At 43.0% G+C, this 18927-nt stretch overlaps 1 long non-coding RNA gene across 1 annotated transcript; it reads left to right on the forward strand.

The window, feature by feature from the left end:
* Nucleotides 1–481: 481 nt before the first annotated feature.
* On the forward strand, nucleotides 482–2073 carry LOC129867785 (uncharacterized). Its single transcript, XR_008761684.1, has 3 exons — nucleotides 482–634; nucleotides 1343–1426; nucleotides 1653–2073. It is a non-coding gene; the product is annotated as an uncharacterized LOC129867785 (long non-coding RNA).
* The last annotated feature ends 16854 nt before the right edge of the window (nucleotides 2074–18927 follow it).

Genomic DNA, 18927 nt, shown 5'->3' on the forward strand with positions numbered 1-18927 from the left:
CAACAATTGTTTACAGACAGATTATTTCACTGTATCAAAATTCCAGTGGGTCAGAAGTTTACATACACTAAGTTGACTGTGCCTTTAAACAGATTGGACAATTCCTGAAAATTAAATGACATAATTTGAGTCAATTGGAGGTGTACCTGTGGATGTATTTCAAGGCCTACCTTCAAACTCCGTGCCTCTTTGCTTGACATCATGGGAAAATCTAAAGAAATCAGCCAAGTTCTCAGAAAAAAATGGTAGACCTCCACAAGTCTGGTTCATCCTTGGGAGCAATTTCCAAACGCCTGAAGGTACCACGTTCATCTGTACAAACAATCATAGGCGGAAATCCCAGGGGGGACGGGGGGGACACGACCCCCCCATCCTGGGGAAAATATGATTTGTCCCCCCCAATATATCACTGTAAACATAACTATGTAATTTCAATAATATTAATAATACGCAATGAAAGCACTTGTACTGATCATAGACACTTAATAGCGCGTTTTTAAATTTCACAAGATTGCGACCCCCCCGCCCTTTGCCTCACAATGGTTTGATCCACTGCCAGTTCTTTAGCTGGCAAGGTAATAGAGGGCTCGTATCTACTGTCCGAAAGGCACTCAATGTACGTAACTGACGTGAGGTAATCCAGTCAATCGCGCCTTAGCAATGTATATATTTTTTTCATGTTGCAGGGTTCACACACTAGCTGAATTTGCAGAGCTAGCGCGCAAACTAAAGCAAACATTAACTATCAAGCTAGCTAGTACCTATTCCATTTATGTGGCGTCGTCAAAGATGGAATATTTGCTATCGTCAGTTTATTCCAAGATTAGCATGCAGCTGTAGTGCTTCAAAGTCCCTGTGATAAGGTTAGCGATAAACTGAAGTCCAAACTGAACAAAACTACACTCTCTTATACCATTGTCTTAAATATATTTAATGGTCTCGTTGCAAAAGCTAAATTGTCGCTAGTGAATTTTACATTTTTTTCACCTTTAACCAGATAGCAAAGATTATAGCAAACACCACAGAAACGGAATTGGTGCTCGCTAGCTTTGCAAATTCAGCTATTGTTGGAAGCCTGCCAATATGAAACAAACTATGTTAAAATTTCAAAACGTTGCAGCATGTGTTGTGTAAATGTGTGTGTGCAGCTAGACCGGTCAGCCAGCCAGCCAGGTAGAAAAATGTCAGAAAAAAGTAAAAAGACGGACATCAGAGTATTTTTCAGTACACCAAAACGCAAAGTAAGAACTCTAGTAGCCTAATATCTCAAAGACCAGTTGATAAAATGTTCATAAGAAATAAGTGAAATGCTAATGGAAATATTTCACAATGATGTCATTAGGCAGAGCAGGCAACAGATGGCACACAGACAGCAGAGCTGGGGACAGATATGCAGGGACAGACTGGCAGAGACAGGGAGTCTCAGGTAAGTTTGTTGAGTCTTTGTTTGGCAACATTATGAAAGGTTCTCAATTTTTTTGATTTGTAAAATAGGGACATAATTGGAAAATGCCATGAATACCCCCACTCTCAATTTAAACTGGTGACTGAACCAAGATTTGTTTAAGGCAATGGTATTGCTGTTGTGATTAATTGTGTAGTTTTGGGTACCGGTAGTTAGGAGTACAGCAAACACCTTATTTCTTTTCTAGGAGACAGACTGTGAGTCAGTGAGGGTGGTGAAAGGGAAAGAGCCAAGGAGAGAGACTTGAGGACAGTGTCACAGCCACGGCAGGACCAGGTGTCACCCTTGTTGCCAGCAGCACCAGTATAGGGGACAGTGGCACAGCATCGTCCAGTTACCTCAGTGATGACACAAAACCATATCAGCCACACCCACAATTTATAGAACCGCAAACTCTTGCAAACGTTTCAAGAGAGAGGAACACTGCACTGATAAGGAACATTGCTATAACTATTATTATTAGTAGTATTATAATGATTTAAACAAGTTGGGACAACCCTTCAGTTAACTACTGTACCTAACAATTATCCAGTAGTAGTGATTATGGTCCCTCAATATACATTTAACATATTACAACATAGTCTATGTGTTACAGCACTACTTTTGGTGTCCCCCTCAGGAATTGCTCCTGAGAAAATTTCTTGTAATTGTCCCCTCCAAGGTTGATATCAGATTTTCGCCCCTGCAAACAATAGTACGCAAGTATAAACACCATGGGACCACGCAGCCATCATACCGCTCAGGAAGGAGACGTGTTCTGTCTCCTAGTCATCAACGTACTTCGGTGCGAAAAGTACAAATCAATCCCAGAACAACAGCAAAGGACCTTGTGAAGATGCTGGAGGAAACAGGTAAGAAAGTATCTATATCCACAGTAAAACAAGTCCTATATCGACATAACCTGAAAGGCCGCTCAGCAAGGAAGAAGTCACTGCTCCAAAAACGCCATAAAAAAAGCCAGACTACGGTTTGCAACTGCACATGGGGACAAAGATCATGCTTTTTGGAGAAATGTCCTCTGGTCTGATGAAACAAAAATGTAACTGTTTGGCCATAATGACCATCATTATGTTTGGAGGAAAAAGGGGGATGCTTGCAAGCCGAAGAACACCATCCCAACCGTGAAGAACGGGGGTGGCAGCATCATGTTGTGTGGGTGCTTTGCTGCAGGAGGGACTGGTGCACTTCATAAAATAGATGGCATCATGAGGCAGGAAAGTTATGTAGATATTTGAAGCAACATCTCAAGACATCAGTCAGGAAGTTAAAGTTTGGTTGCAAATGGGTCTTCCAAATGGACAATGACCCCAAGCATACTTCCAAAGTTGTGGCAAAATGTCTTAAGGACAACAAAGTCAAGGTATTGGAGGGTCATCACAAAGCCTTGACCTCAATCCCATAGAAAATTTGTGGGCAGAACTGAAAAAGCGTGTGCGAGCAAGGAGGCTTACAAACCTGATTCAGTTACACCAGCTCTGTCAGGAGGAATGGGCCAGAATTCACCCAACTTATTGTGGGAAGCTTGTGGAAGGCTACCTGAAACGTTTAACCCAAGTTAAACAATTTAAAGGCAATGCTACCAAATACTAATTGAGCGTATGTAATCTTCTGACCCACTGGGAATGTGATGAAAGAAATAAAAGCTGAAATAAATCACTCTCTCTACTATTATTCTGACATTTTCCATTCTTAAAATAAAGTGGTGATCCTAACTGACCTAAGACAGGGATTGTTTGATAGGATTAAATGTCAGGAACTGTGAAAAACTGAGTTTAAATGTATTTGGCTAAGGTGTATGTAAACTTCTGACTTCAACTGTAGTACTATAATCAAATTAATGAAATTGGAGCCAAGTCCCATATGTGCCAAATCCAACCAATGATATGACCATTCTAGTCTATCAAAAGTGTTATCTGCGTCAAGAGATAAAACTGCCCAAGGAGCTTTGGTTTCTGATGAAGCATGTAACATACATAATACAGTATACAGTATGTATCAAAGTATGTGGACAACCCCTCAAATGAGTGGATCCAGCTATTTCAGCCCCACCCATTGCTGACAGGTGTATACAATCAAGCACACAGCCATGCATTCTCCATATGCAAACATTAGCAGTAGAATGGCCTTACTGAAGAGCTCAGTGACTTTCAAAGTGGCACAGTCATAGGATGCCACCTTCCAAACAAGTCAGTTTGTAAAATGTCTGCCCTTATAGGGCTGCCCCAGTCAACTGTAAGTGCTGTTATTGTGAAGAGGAAACGTCTAGGAGCAACAATGGCTCAGCCACGAAGTAATAGGCCACACACGTTCACAGAAAGGACCGCTGAAGCGCGTAGCCTCGGTTGAAACAGTCACTCCCGAGTTCCAAACTGCCTCTGGAAGCTTCATGAAATGGGTTTCCATGGCCGAGCATCTGCACACAAGCCTAAGATCACCATGAACAATGCCGAACGCCGGCTGGATTGGTGTAAAGCTCGCCACCATTGGACTCTGGAGCAGTGGAAAACGCAGTCGCTGGAGTGATGAATCACGCTGCATCATCTGGCAGTCCGATGGACAAATCTGTGTTTGGCGGATGCCAGGAGAACACTACCTGCCTTAATGCATAGTGCCAACTGTAAAGTTTGGTGGAGGAGGAATAATGGTCTGGGTGGTTTTTCATGGTTTGGGCTAGGCCCCTTAGTTCCAGGCAAAATAAATATTAACGCTACAGCCTAGACAATTCTATGCCTCCAACTTTGTGGCAACAGTTTGGGGAAGGTCCTTACCTGTTTCAGCATGACAATGCCCCCATGCACAAAGCGAGGTCCATACAGAAATGGTTTGTCGAGATCGGTGTGGAATAACTTGACTGGCCTGCACAGAGCCCTGACCTCAACCCCATCGAACACCTTTGGGATGAATTTGAATGCCGACTGCGAGCTAGGCCTAATCGCCCAACTTCAGTGCCCGACCTCACTAATGCTCTTGTGGCTGAATGGAAGAAAGTCCCCGCAGCAATGTTCCAACATTTGGTTGAAAGCCTTCCCAGAAGAGTGGAGGCTGTTATAGCAGTAAAGGGTGACCAACTTAAATAATCAACCATAATAACGCCCATGATTTTGGAATTAAATGTTCGATGAGCAAGTGTCCACATACTTTTGATCATGTAGTGTATGCATTGACGATTTTAGTATGCAAATCTTGGTGGGGTAAATTGATGCATGCCAGCAAAGCCACTACACTACACAACACTAAACAATACATGAATTGCCCTTTAATGGTGACAAACGGTGCCCACAAACTGTTAGGGCCTACATAAAGCTGTCCCAACAGCAGAGCATTCTTTTTAGCACCATGAAGTGAATCCTTACCACCGCTAAACCTGGCAATCAGCGGAGCCTTGTCTGGCAGCGAAACAGTTAATTCAGCCTCATTTACTGCCTTTTTTAAAAACATAGCTGATATTGCTGACTTGCTTAAACAAATGTGGTTTCTACTGACAATTGTGATGTACAAACTATGGCATAAGGGAACGATGAGCGGATAAGAGGCAATCCGTAATTTCGATTAAGAAATGAATGAGCGAGCTAAGACATGTATTAATGCCAAAATAACATGCAATACAGGTAACAACCAAAAATATACACTGCTCAAAAACATAAAGGGAACACTAAAATAACACATTCTAGATCTGAATGAATGAAATATTCTTATTAAATACTTTTTTCTTTACATAGTTGAATGTACTGACAACAAAATCACACAAAAATTATCAATGGAAATCAAATTTATCAACCCATGGAGGTCTGGATTTGGAGTCACACTCAAAATTAAAGTGGAAAACCACACTACAGGCTGATCCAACTTTGATGTAATGTTCTTAAAACAAGTCAAAATGAGGCTCAGTGGTGTGTGTGGCCTCCACGTGCCTGTATGACCTCCCTACAACTTCTGGGCATGCTCCTGATGAGGTGGCGGATGGTCTCCTGAGGGATCTCCTCCCAGACCTGGACTAAAGCATCCGCCAACTCCGGGACAGTCTGTGGTGCAACGTGGCGTTGGTGGATGGAGCGAGACATGATGTCCCAGATGTGCTCAATTGGATTCAGGTCTGGGGAACGGGAGGGCCAGTCCATAGCATCAATGCCTTCCTCTTGCAGGTACTGCTGACACACTCCAGCCACATGAGGTCTAGCATTGTCTTGCATTAGGAGGAACCCAGGGCCAACCTCACCAGCATATGGTCTCACAAGGGGTCTGAGGATCTCATCTCGGTACCTAATGGCAGTCAGGCTACCTCTGGCGAGCACATGAAGGGCTGTGCGGCCCCCCAAAGAAATGCCACCCCACACCATGACTGACCCACCGCCAAACCGGTCATACTGGAGGATGTTGCAGGCAGCAGAACGTTCTCCACGGCGTCTCCAGACTCTGTCACGTCTGTCACATGTGCTCAGTGTGAACCTGCTTTCATCTGTGAAGAGCACAGGGCGCCAGTGGTGAATTTGCCAATCTTGGTGTTCTCTGGCAAATGCCAAACGTCCTGCACGGTGTTGGGCTGTAAGTACAACCCCCACCTGTGGACATCGGGCCCTCATACCACCCTCATGGAGTCTGTTTCTGACCGTTTGAGAAGACACATGCACATTTGTGGCCTGCTGGAGGTCATTTTACAGGGCTCTGGCAGTGCTCCTCCTTGCACAAAGGCGGAGGTAGCGGTCCTGCTGCTGGGTTGTTGCCCTCCTACGGCCTCCTTCACGTCTCCTGATGTACTGGCCTGTCTCCTGGTACCGCCTCCATGCTCTGGACACTACGCTGACAGACATAGCAAACCTTCTTGCCACAGCTCGCATTGATGTGCCATCCTATATGAGCTGCACTACCTGAGCCACTTGTGTGGGTTGTAGACTCCGTCTCATGTTACCACTAGAGTGAGAGCACCGCCAGCATTCAAAAGTGACCAAAACATCAGCCAGGAAGCATAGGAACTGAGAAGTGGTCTGTGGTCACCACCTGCAGAACCACTCCTTTATTGGGGGTGTCTTGCTAATTACCTATAATTTCCACCTGTTGTCTATTCCATTTGCACAACAGCATGCGTAATTTATTGTCAATCAGTGTTGCTTCCTAAGCGGACAGTTTGATTTCACAGAAGTGTGATTGACTTGGAGTTACATTGTGTTGTTTAAGTGTTCCCTTTATTTTTGTATACATTGTTTTTAGCTAAACAGGTGGGACTCAAAACAGGTGAGGCTTTGAAAATTGATTAACATCTGTATTTACCAAATATGGAGGGCTATAGTGAGAACAATGTGTGGAGGCCTTACCTCTATTTTTATAAAGTGAAATTAGTTCTGTAGTTACATCCCTTCCAAATGTGAATGGCAGCATCACACCCTGATCTGTTTCACCTGTCTTTGTGCTTGTCTCCACCCCCTCCAGGTGTCGCCCATCTTCCCCTGTGAATTTATACCTGTGTTCTGTTTGTCTGTTGCCAGTTCGTTTTGTTTGTGAAACCTACCAGCGTTTGTTCGCCTGATCCTGCCTGTTTTTTGCTCCTGTGTTCTAGTCCTTCCCAGTTTTGACTGTTCTGCCTGCCCTGAGCCTGCCTGCCATGTTGTACCTTACCCCACCTTACTGGACTGCCTGCTGTTCTGGACCCTTTACACCTGCTCTGGATTATTGACCCCTGCCTGCCTTAGACTTGTTTGACTGCCCATTTTAGAATTAAACTTTTGTTTCTTTGACACTGTCTGCATCTGGGTCATACCTGGGGTGGCAGGTAGCCTAGTGGTTAGTTTTGGGCCATGTAACCAAAAGGTTGCTAGATTGAATCCCCGAGCTGACAAGGTAAACATCTGTCGTTCTGCCCCTGAACAAGGCAGTTAACCCACTGTTCCTAGGCTGTCATTGTAAATAAGAATTTGTTCTGATTTTAGTCAGATATGACTACACTGCGCAGCAGAGCATGAGCAAATGAGATTCAGGAACTATCCCTGTTTGGAGAGATGTGTTTAAAATTGTAAGCATTGATACAGTAGACCTATTACTGGGAGGATTTTCTTTGACCAGCTTTGTGGGTATAGGGTAACGTTGGCAGGTGGTAGGCTTGGAGCGCATAATAAATTCAACCGTGCCATCATAAATCAGGGGTGAAACGATCCAGAATAGCTGTGGTCTCCTCATAATCCTGTAGGGTTTGTGGCATATCAGATGGTTTAGTTGAGATTCTTTGCTCTAATTGTGGTAATTAAAAACATTTTTTTTACAGCTGCGGCTACAAAAATGCTCAGGTCTTCTCTTGAGATTAAAGTCAACCTTTTACTGCAAGATATGAATTGCCACAATGATGTTTGTTCTTCAAACTATGTATTTTAAATAGCCCACTGCTCACATTATCTTGACAAATAAATGAAAGGTGGCTGCTATATGAAACATGTGAAAGAAAATAAATGAATCTGTCAGAAAACAATAAGGCTAAGTGTATTGTGATGGAAAATGTTACGTAAGGAGACATCCTTAAATGTTAATCTTATCTTTTATGTCATAAATGGTCCTTGGTTCCTACATGTGCTTGGTAAAGGTATGAGGGGGGTGACATGACCCCCCTCCTTAGGACCATCTGGCAGAACGCCCAGAATATGTTCTATAAATTAAGATAGGAGATGGTGCCAGACACATACAGGAACCAACCCTATGTAAATTGTCTGTGTAAGCAGTGGTTTCTCGACTAAAAGTGTTGCGATTATGCTGCAGGATTTACAGTGGAGGTAATTTGTGGTTTAGTACGGTCCCCTGCGTCACTACTTCATTGCTCCAGACCAGCGCAAAGGGGAGGTAAAGCACTAATTATGCTTTTGGGTCCCAAGGTGCTACTGTGTCTCTAACTGACAATGAATGGCTGATATAAACCAAATAGAAACTGATAATTATGCACGACTTCAGTATTACTTACTCAAACTGTTACTCTAAGAGAAAATTAAACTACAATTAGGGTGTGGAAATGTTAGGACTATTTTGCTCTTACTGTAGCCTACTCCCTACCAGTCATGTTGTAAAGCGTCTAAGTGGCGCAGCATTCTAAAATAACATTGCAGTGCAAACTGTGTTGCTTCAGATGCTGATTCAATACCCGTGCTGGCCTTGACTGGAAGACCTATGAGATGTCTGTAGGCTTTTGGTTTCTCTCCCTCTAAAAACAGGGGGAAAAAATAATTCTAAAAAACAAATTGGCTTTATTTACAAATTAGTAACAATTTCTCACCCCATGTTCAAGAATGGCATTTTTCTCTCAAATTTTACGTTATTTGAAAAAACGAAATCATCTCCAAAATAGGCCAGGTTGTAAATCACAAACTCTAAAAGTAATTAGAATGGCAGATACAAATGACCTGTGACATTGTGGTTACAATAAAGAATGTAAACAAGATGCTGTGTTTTTATTTATAGGGTGCAGGCCAGGCAGCAGGCTGTTAGCCAGCCTGTCAGTTTAGTGGAGTCTGCCACTAGCACAGTTAGTGTAGCCAGCTCAGCTATCCCCATTGAGACCGTGTCTGTGCCTCGATCTAGGTTGGGCAAAAAGAAACATGGTGATGTTTGCCTTCGTAATCTCACTGGAATAAAGACCTCCTCCATTAGTATCATTATTGAAAGATATTGTGACATCTCACATCTCAAAATGGGGCTACTTAATGTTAGATCCCTCACTTCAGTTATAGTCAATGAACTAATCACTGATCATAATCTTGATGTGCTTGGCCTGACTGAAACATGGCTTAAGCCTGATGAATTTACTGTGTTAAATGAGGCCTCACCTCCTGGTTACACTAGTGACCATAACCCCCGCGCATCCCGCAAAGGCGGAGGTGTTGCTAACATTCACGATAGCAAATTGAAATGTAAAAAAAAAAAAGACTGCGTTTTCATCTCTTGAGCTTCTCGTCATAAAATCTATGCAGCCTACTCAATCACTTTTTATAGCTACTGTTTACAGGCCTCCTGGGCCATATACAGCTTTCCTCACTGAGTTCCCTGAATTCCTATCGGACCTTGTAGTCATGGTAGATAATTATCAAATTATTGGTGACTTTAGTATTCACATGAAAAAGTCCACAGCCCCACTCCAAAAGGCTTTCGGAGCAATCATCGATTCAGTGGGTTTTGTCCAACATGTCTCCGGACCTACTCTGGACCTAGTTTTGTCCCATGGAATAAATGTTGTGGCTCTTAATGTTTTTCCTCATAATCCTGGACTATCGGACCACCATTTTATTACATTTGCAATCGCAACAAATAATCTGCTCAGACCCCAACCAAGGATCATCAAAAGCTGTGCTATAAATTCTAGGACAACCCAAAGATTCCTAGATGCCCTTCCAGACTCCATCCACCTACCCAAGGATGTCAGAGTACAAAAATCAGTTAATCAAAGATGACAAAAATATACATCCATTAACCACTGAACTGAGGAACTCAATTTAACCTTGCGTAATACCCTAGATTCAGTCGCACCCCTAAAAACATTTGTCATAAGAGACTAGCTCCCTGGTATACAGAAAATACCCGAGCTCTGAAGCAAGCTTCCAGAAAATTGGAACGGGAATGGCGGTACACCAAACTGGAAGTCTTCCGACTAGCTTGGAAAGACCGTACCGTGCAGTATCGAAGAACCCTCACTGCTGCTCGATCATCCTATTTTTCCAACTTAATTGAGGAAAATAAGAATAATCCAACATTTATTTTTGATACTGTAGCAAACTTAACTAAAAAGCACTATTCCCCAAGAGGATGGATTTCACTTCAGCAGTGATAAATGAATGAACATCTTTGATGAAAAGATCATGATCATTAGAAAGCAAATTACGGACTCCTCAAATCGGCGTTTTCCTCCAAAGCTCAGTTGTCCTGAGTCTGCACAAGACTGCCAGGACCTAGGTTCAAGGGAGACACTCAAGTTTTTTAATACTGTATCTCCTGACACATTGATGAAAATGCTCATGGCCTCTAAACCTTCAAGCTGCATACCGGACCCTATTCCAACTAAACAACTGAAAGAGCTGCTTCCTGTGCTTGGCCCTCCAATGTTGAACATAATAAACGGCTCTTTATCCATTGGATGTGTACCGAACTCACTAAAAGTGGCAGTAATAAAGAATCAACTGAAAAAGCCAAACCTTGAACCAGAAATATAAACTAATGATTTATATCGAATCTCCCATTCCTCTTAAAAAAAATGAAAAAGCTGTTGCGCAGCAACTCACTGCCTTCCTGAAGACAAACAATGTATACGAAACGCTTCAGTCTGGTTTTAGACCCCATCATGGCACTGAGACTGCACTTGTGAAGGTGGTAAATTACCTTTTAATGGCGTCAGACCGAGGCTCTGCATCTGTCCTCGTGCTCCTAGACCTTCATGCTGCTTTTGATAGCATCAATCACCACATGCTTTTGGAGAGATTGGAAACCCAAATTGGTCTACACGGACAAGTGCTGGCCTGGTTTAGATCTTATATGTCGGAAAGATATCAGTTTGTCTCTGTAGATGGTTTGCCCTCTGACAAATAAACTATACATTTTAGTGTTCCTCAAGGCTCCGTTTTAGGACCACTATTGTTTTCACTATATATTTTACCTCTTGGTGATGTCATTCAAAAACATAATGTTAACTTTCACTGCTATGCGGACGACACACAGCTGTACATTTTGATGAAACATGGTGAAGTCCCAAAATTGACCTCCCTGGAAGCCTGGGTTTCAGACATAAGGAAGTGGATGGTGGCAAATGTTCTACTTTTAAACTCGGCCAAAACAGAGATGCTTGTTCTAGGTCCCAAGAATCAAAGATCTTCTGTTGAATCTGACAATTAATCTTGATGGTTGTACAGTCGTCTCAAATAAAACTGAAGGACTTCGGCGTTACTCTGGACCCTGATCTCCCTTTTGACCAACATATCAGGACAGCTTTTTTTTCCATCCACGTAACATTGCAAAAATCTGAAACTTTGTCCAAAAATTATGCAGAAAAATGTATCCATGCTTTTGTCACTTCTAGGTTAGACTACTGCAATGCTCTACTTTCCGGATACCTGGATAAAGCACTAAATAAACTTCAGTTAGTGCTAAACACGGCTGCTAGAATCTTGACTAGAACCCCAAAAATGTGATCATATTGCTCCAGTGCTAGCCTCTACACTGGCTTCCTGTTAAGGCAAGGGCTGATTTCAAGGTTTTACTGCCAACCTACAAAGCATCACATGGCCTTGCTCCTACCTATCTTTCCGATTTGGTCCTGCTGTACATAACTACATGTACGCTAAGGTCACAAGACGCAGGCCTCCTTACTGTCCCTAGAATTTCTAAGCAAACAGCTGGAGGCAGGGCTTTCTCCGAAAGAGCGCCATTTTTATGGAATGGTCTGCCTATCCATGTGAGAGACACAGACTCGGTCTCGACCTTTCAGTCTTTATTGAAGACTCATCTCTTCAATAAAGACTACAATCCTATGATTGAATGTAGTCTGGCCCAGGAGTGTGAAGGTGAACGGAAAGGCACTGGAGCAACGAACTGCCCTTGCTGTCTCTGCCTGGCCGGTTCCCCTCTCTCCACTGTGATTCTCTGCCTCAAACCCTATTACAGGGGATGAGTCACTGGCTTACTGGTACTCTTCCATCCATCCCTAGGAGGGGTGCATCACTTGAGTGGGTTGAGTCACTGATGTGATCTTCCTGTCCGGGTTGGCGCCCCCCCTTGGGTTCGTGCCATGTGGGAGATCTTCGTGGGCTATACTCGGCCTTGTCTCAGGATAGTAAGTTGGTGGTTGAAGATATCCCTTTAGTGTTGTGGGGGCTGAGCTTTGGCAAAGTGGATGGGGTTATATCCTGCCTGTTTGGCCCTGTCCAGGGGTATCGTCGGAAGGGGCTACAGTATCTCCCGACCCCTCCTGTCTCAGCCTCCAGTATTTATGCCGCAATAGTTTGTGTCGGGGGGCTAGTGTCAGTCTGTTATTTATGGAGTATTTAGCCTGTCTTATCCGGTGTCCTGTGTGAAATTAAGTATTCTCTCTCTAATTATCTTTTTTTCTCTCTCTCTGAGGACCTAGGACCATGCCTGAGGACTACCTGGCCTGATGACTCCTTGCTGTCCCCAGTCCAACTGGTCGTGCTGCTGCTCCAGTTTCAATTGTTCTGCCTGCGGCTATGGAACCCTGACCTGTTCACCAGACGTGCAATCTTGTCCCAGACCTGCTGTTTTCAACCCTCTAGAAACAGCAGGAGCGGTAGAGATACTCTAAATGATCGGCTATGAAAAGCCAACTGACATTTACTCCTGAGGTGCTGACCTGTTGCACCCTCGACAACTACTGTGATTATTTTTATTTGACACTGCTGGTCATCTACGAACATTTGAACATCTTGGCCATGTTCTGTTATCTCCACCCGGCACAGCCAGAAGAGGACTGGCCACCTCTCATAGCCTGGTTCCTCTCTAGGTTTCTTCCTAGGTTCCGGTCTTTCTAGGGAGTTTTTCCTGGCCACCGTGCTTCTACAATTGCATTGCTTGCTGTTTGGGGTTTTAGGGTGGGTTTCTGTACAGCACTTTGTGACATCAGCTGATGTAAGAAGGGCTTTATAAATACAGTTGATTGATTATATACAGTAGTGGAGGCATTTTGTACATCTTCATCAACATCTTTATAATTTTGTTAATAAAATGAGAAAAAAGGCATTCAAAATTAAAAACGATGTTGTCCCAGAAACATTTCTCTGACATATGCTGGAGCCTATCTCTTGATTTCTTCTTCAAAGAAATATTGAGCCATGATACCTGAAAAAGGAGGCAACAGTGAATTATTGTGGAAACCCTATAGTAGTCTGTGAGCTGTAGGCTACAGTATCTTATTTACCTTTTGCTTTGTAAATAGCCAAACCTAAAAAAAGATATATACAGTTGAAGTCAGAAGTTTACATACACTTAGGTTATCGTCATTAAAACTTGTTTTTCAACCACTCCACAAATTTCTTGTTAACCAACTAAAGTTTTGGCAAGTCGGTTAGGACATCTTTTTTGTGCATGACACAGATAAGCTTTCCAACAATTGTTTACAGACAGATTATTTCACCTATAATTCACTGTATCACAATTCCAGTGGGTCAGAAGTTTACATACACTAAGTTGACTATGCCTTTAAACAGATTGAAGAATTCCAGAAAATTGTCATGCTTTAGAAGCTTCTGATAGGCTAATTGACATAATTTGAGTCAATTGGAGGCGTACCTGTGGATGTATTTCAAGGCCTACCTTCAAACTCAGTGCCTGCTGACTGCTTTGCTTGACATCATGGGAAAATCAAAAGAAATCAGCTAAGACCTCAGAAAAAAATTGTAGACCTCCACAGGTCTGGTTCATCCTTGGGAGCAATTTCCAAACACCTGAATGTACCACGTTCATCTGTACAAACAATAGTATGCAAGTATAAACACCATGGGACCACGCTCAGGAAGGAGACGAGTTCTGTCTCCTAGTGAGGAACGTACTTTGGTGCAAAAAGTGCAAATCAATCTCAGAACAACAGCAAAGGACCTTGAAGATGCTGGAGGAAATAGGTTCAAAAGTACCTATATCCACAGTAAAATGTGTCCTATATCGACATAACCTGAAAGGCCGCTCAGCAAGGAAGAAGCCACTGCCCCAAAACCGCCATAAAAAAGCCAGACAACAGTTTGCAACTGCACATGGGAACTAAGATCGTACTTTTTGGAGAAATGTCCTCTGGTCTGATGAAACAAAAATAGAACTGTTTGGCCATAATGACCATCGTTATGTTTTGAGGAAAAAGGGGGAGGCTTGCAAGCTAAAGAACACCATCCCAACCGTGAATCACGGGGGTGGCAGCATCATGTTGTGTGGGTGCTTTGCTGCAGGAGTGACTGGTGCACTCTACAAAATAGATGGCATCATGAGGCAGGAAAATTATGTGGATATATTGAAGCAACATCTGAAGACATCAGTCCGGAAGTTAATGCTTGGTCGCAAATGGGTCTTCCAAATGGACAATGACCCCAAGCATACTTCCAAAGTTATTGCAAAATCTAATATTATTCGAAGCCGTCTGACAGGGCCAGCACAAACCGATGCTGGCACTCAATAAAATGCTCATCCAGAAGCGGCACTCCTAGTGGCTAGGGACTTTAATGCAGGCAAACTAATCTGTTTTACCTCATTTCTACCTGCATGTCACATGTGAAACCGGAGGGGGAAAAAACTCCAGACCACCTTTACTCCACACAGAGATGCATACAAAGCTCTTCCATTTGGCAAATCTGACCATAATTCTATTCTGATTCCTGCTTACAAGCAAAAACTAAAACAGGAAGTACCAGTGACTCGCTCAATACGGAAGTGGTCAGATGACGCAGATGCTACACTACAGGACTGTTTTGCTAGCAGACTGGAATATGTTCCGGGATTCATCCCATGGCATTGAGGAGTATACCACCTCCAGCATCGGCTTCATCAATAAGTGCGTCGAGGATGTCGTCTACACAGTGAGCGTAAGTACATACCCCAACAAGAAGCCATGGATTACAGGCAACATCCGCTTCAGGCTAAAGGCTAGAGCTGCCACTTTCAAGGAGCGGGACACCAATCCGGACACCTATAAGAAATCCCGCTATGCCCTCAGACGAACCATCAAACAGGCAAAACGTCAATACAGGATTAAGATTAAATCCTACTACACCCTCTTTGACACTCGTTGGATGTGGCAGGGCTTGAAAACTATTACGGACTTCAAAGGGAAACCCAGCCGAGAGTTGCCCAGACCTATGGGAGCCTACCAGACAAGCTAAATGCCTTTTATGCTCGCTTCGAGGCAAGCAACAATGAAGCATGCATGAGAGCACCAGCTTCTCCGGATGACTGTGTGATAACGCTCTCGGTAGTCAATGTAAGCAAGACATTTAAACAGGTCAACATTCACAAAGCCGCGGGGCCAGATGGATTACCAGGATTTGTACTCAAAGCATGTGCGGACCAACTGGCAAGTGTCTTCACTGACATTTTCATTCTCTCCCTGACCAAGTCTGTAATACCTACACGTTTCAAGCAGACCACCACAGTCCCTGTGCCCAAGGAAGCAAAGGTAACCTGCCTAAATGATTACCGCCCCATAGCATCATTTGCATACCGCCCCAACAGATCCACAGATGACGCAATCTCAATCACACCCCACACTGCCCTTTCCCACCTGGACAAAAGGAAGACCTATGGGAGAATGCTGTTCCTGCCACTGCCACTTTTTTTTCTTCTTTTTTTTACATTAACCTCACACAAACAGTTTTGAAGTAATGAGGTTTGGGCAGTAGGCCTAATACTTTATCACCGCATATTGGCTATATGATTGGCCTGCCAATATAGTTAATCAGACCATATTATATTTCAAAACTCAATCTTTGATAACAAAATAGATCCAAAATAGACCTGTTCCTCGGGTGATGTGGAGGTTAACACAGGCCCTGCGTGTCCCCAGGCGCTCTCATTTGTTGACTTCTGTAACCGTAAAAGCCTTGGTTTCATGCATGTTAACATCAGAAGCCTACTCCCGAAGTTTGTTTTACTCACTGCTTTAGCACACTCCGCCTACTCTGTGTTCTTTTTTTGTGTGTTTTTTTTTTACAGATCAACTGCTGATCTTAAGTCCTATCAGAACCATATTCTGATGTACGCCAGCAAGCGTTTTTCCTTTTCACCACCAGTCTGAGGCCAGAACACTGCTGGCAACAGTAGATTACAACTTCCACAGGACAGACCAGCCAGGCAGAATGCAGATGGAACCAAGATGTAAGTCCCCACTCTATTTGAAGTCGATAGATTAGAGAAGGAAGTTTTGAACAACATAACTTTTTAAGTCTGCCTTACGCACCTGTTTGCACTCACACATTGGCCAAACACAGGGTCTTTCTAAATGAATATTGCCTGAATTGCTTACATCCTCTCTCCTTGCCTCCTTTATGAAAATCTATTGGAGAAGAGGGTCAGAGGGGAGTGACCCTGACTTTCTACCATAGATTGAGAAGTAGGCAAGGATGTGGGATGCAAGAAAAATGTAGTCATTGAATATAAACAGCAACTTCTAAGTGTATTTGCAGTGTATTGTAACCATCCAATCTTCTTTCTCTAAACCATTGAGGTGATGCACAACCATATTTGTTCTGTTTTGCTCAGATTGCAAGATCTTCAATCTTGCTAATTGCCCTTGAAATTACATATTTAAAATTTTATAACACAATGCATATTCTCAAATGATGTTGATTTAAAGCTATAGAAGACTGATAAAAAAATGCAAAACCGGGGAGTGTCTACTCACTACAGACTAAGAAGACATGGATACATTCCGGACCTCCAATGCAAGATTTTGAGGAAGCGGTTGGAATCTGGTGGCAGGATGCCAAGGAGAAGAACCCAAAAGACCCTAGAAGACTTGGACTCCTACCCTCCCCTCTATTCCTCTACCAACAACTGAGAAAATTGCACAATCACAAGTGAGAAGAGGCCTAGGTATGTAAAAAACTGAAGGCAGGAATATCAGGTAGATAGATATATTGCATCAGCCCTCAGAGTGTGTTATAACAAAGCCTGTAGGAGATGATACCTACTGTATGCAGTCAATGAATATATGTCTTTTTATAATTTCACGGTATCGGTACACTAAACCTCCACATTCCTTATTCCTTCCCTCCCCCTAGTATTGGATGAACCTCGAGACCATGCAGGAACTCCAGAAACCTCCTCCAGCTCAGCAACCCTGTGAGAAACCAGGTAACAACCCACATAACGAACATACAAACTGTTTTAAACCAAGTACATTACAATAACAGGATTTGAAAGAAGCAAGATTTCATTTAGTTTTTGCACGACAGAATTCTTTGTCCTTCATAGTATCAATTATATTTTTTCTGACTTATCTGTTGGAATACATCTGTAGATTAACAGTAAAGGCCCTGATGGACCAAGACCCCTGCTATTGGACCTCTCCAAAGACCCCTCTGAAGCCTCCACTATCAAGCAACTAGGAGACCACCCTGCCTGCCTGCCTCCCAGTCCCAACCCCAAAACTGATGCAGAACTTTCTGTACCAGGCAAGACACACAAACTGATGACAGGAACATACACATGGACAGTTTAAGCTTTATGGCTGGCGGGCATAGTGAAGGAATGGGATGAAATGAGCATTGATCTAATGCTGTGCAGAGGGCCTACAGTGCCAGACCATTTTCATAGGTTTCCTTTGCTCTGTAAACATGGCCTTACTTTTGAGAGTACATTACTTCATAAAGGGCCCACCTTCATTACATGATCACCCCATTAAATTTGCCAAGCAGCTCCTCCTAAAAGGTTCTTCAGAAAAAAACACTAGCAAACCAATCATTGGTTTAGAAGACAAAGTAAGAGTGAGAATGTGATTCTAGCCTATTGAAACACAGAGCAGACAATCCCCCTCCCCAAACCCCTTGCTGCACACCTGAACCTTATTTTGATTTAGTTTGTGGTCAGTGGTGTACATGTGAGGTCATTTGAATGGGGTTATCATGTGATGACAGTGGGCCTTTAAACAGTTAGTTCAGAATAAATCTATAGAGGTCTTTACACAGCTTGATCCAGTAATGTGTGAAATGTGGCAGCTGGCTTACACAGAGGTCTGGTCCCTGCCTGCAATAGTTCCTCTCTCTGTCTGTAGGCATCTCCCTGCAGTTGCCACAGGTGCACCAAGGTGGTGGCTCACCATTCTGCCGTCAGTAAATCTCTAGGACATCAAAAACCAACCCTGGCTCTCGATGAAACATCAGCCTCACCACCTCCCTGTTGTCTGCATCATCGAGCTCCTTGATGAGGAATTCCTGAATGAACAGATGCACACAGCCTATTATCAGTATGGCAGAATGTGTTATTTCTCTCCACACCCAACTAAAGGTATTTTTCATATGGATGGTCAAGGTCTACAATTCATTCAAAGCCAAATCAAACACTACTTTCTATTGCAAATTGATGAAACTAGATCATGTTTCTATTGAATGTAGTATGTGTGGAGAAATACCAAAAACCAAAATGTATTCAGCCACCAATTATTCTGTTCAACTATTTTATAAAAAACGTTATTTTAGTTAAATATATAGGCATTTTCAACATAATACAAACCTGTGTGGCAGGTTTGTCCGTCCTATGCCCCTGGCTCTCCATCTAGCCCTGCTAGTCGGACTGCCATCATTAACATTGTCCAACGCAACCTGCGTATACAATGAATGACGTTAGCTAGATGTTAGATGTCCTGCTATGTGAAATCATTTGTTACATACATTGCTATTGCAAAACTATTTCACAAGGTTGAAACTATTTTAGCTAGCTGTAGCTGCAATTGTGTCAAATTAGCTTTGGTTTAGCAAAAGTTAGCAAGGCAACAAACAGAACACATCTCGGAAACTTGA

Source organism: Salvelinus fontinalis, chromosome 13, assembly GCF_029448725.1.
Source record: "Salvelinus fontinalis isolate EN_2023a chromosome 13, ASM2944872v1, whole genome shotgun sequence".
Classification (NCBI taxonomy): Eukaryota; Metazoa; Chordata; class Actinopteri; order Salmoniformes; family Salmonidae; genus Salvelinus; species Salvelinus fontinalis.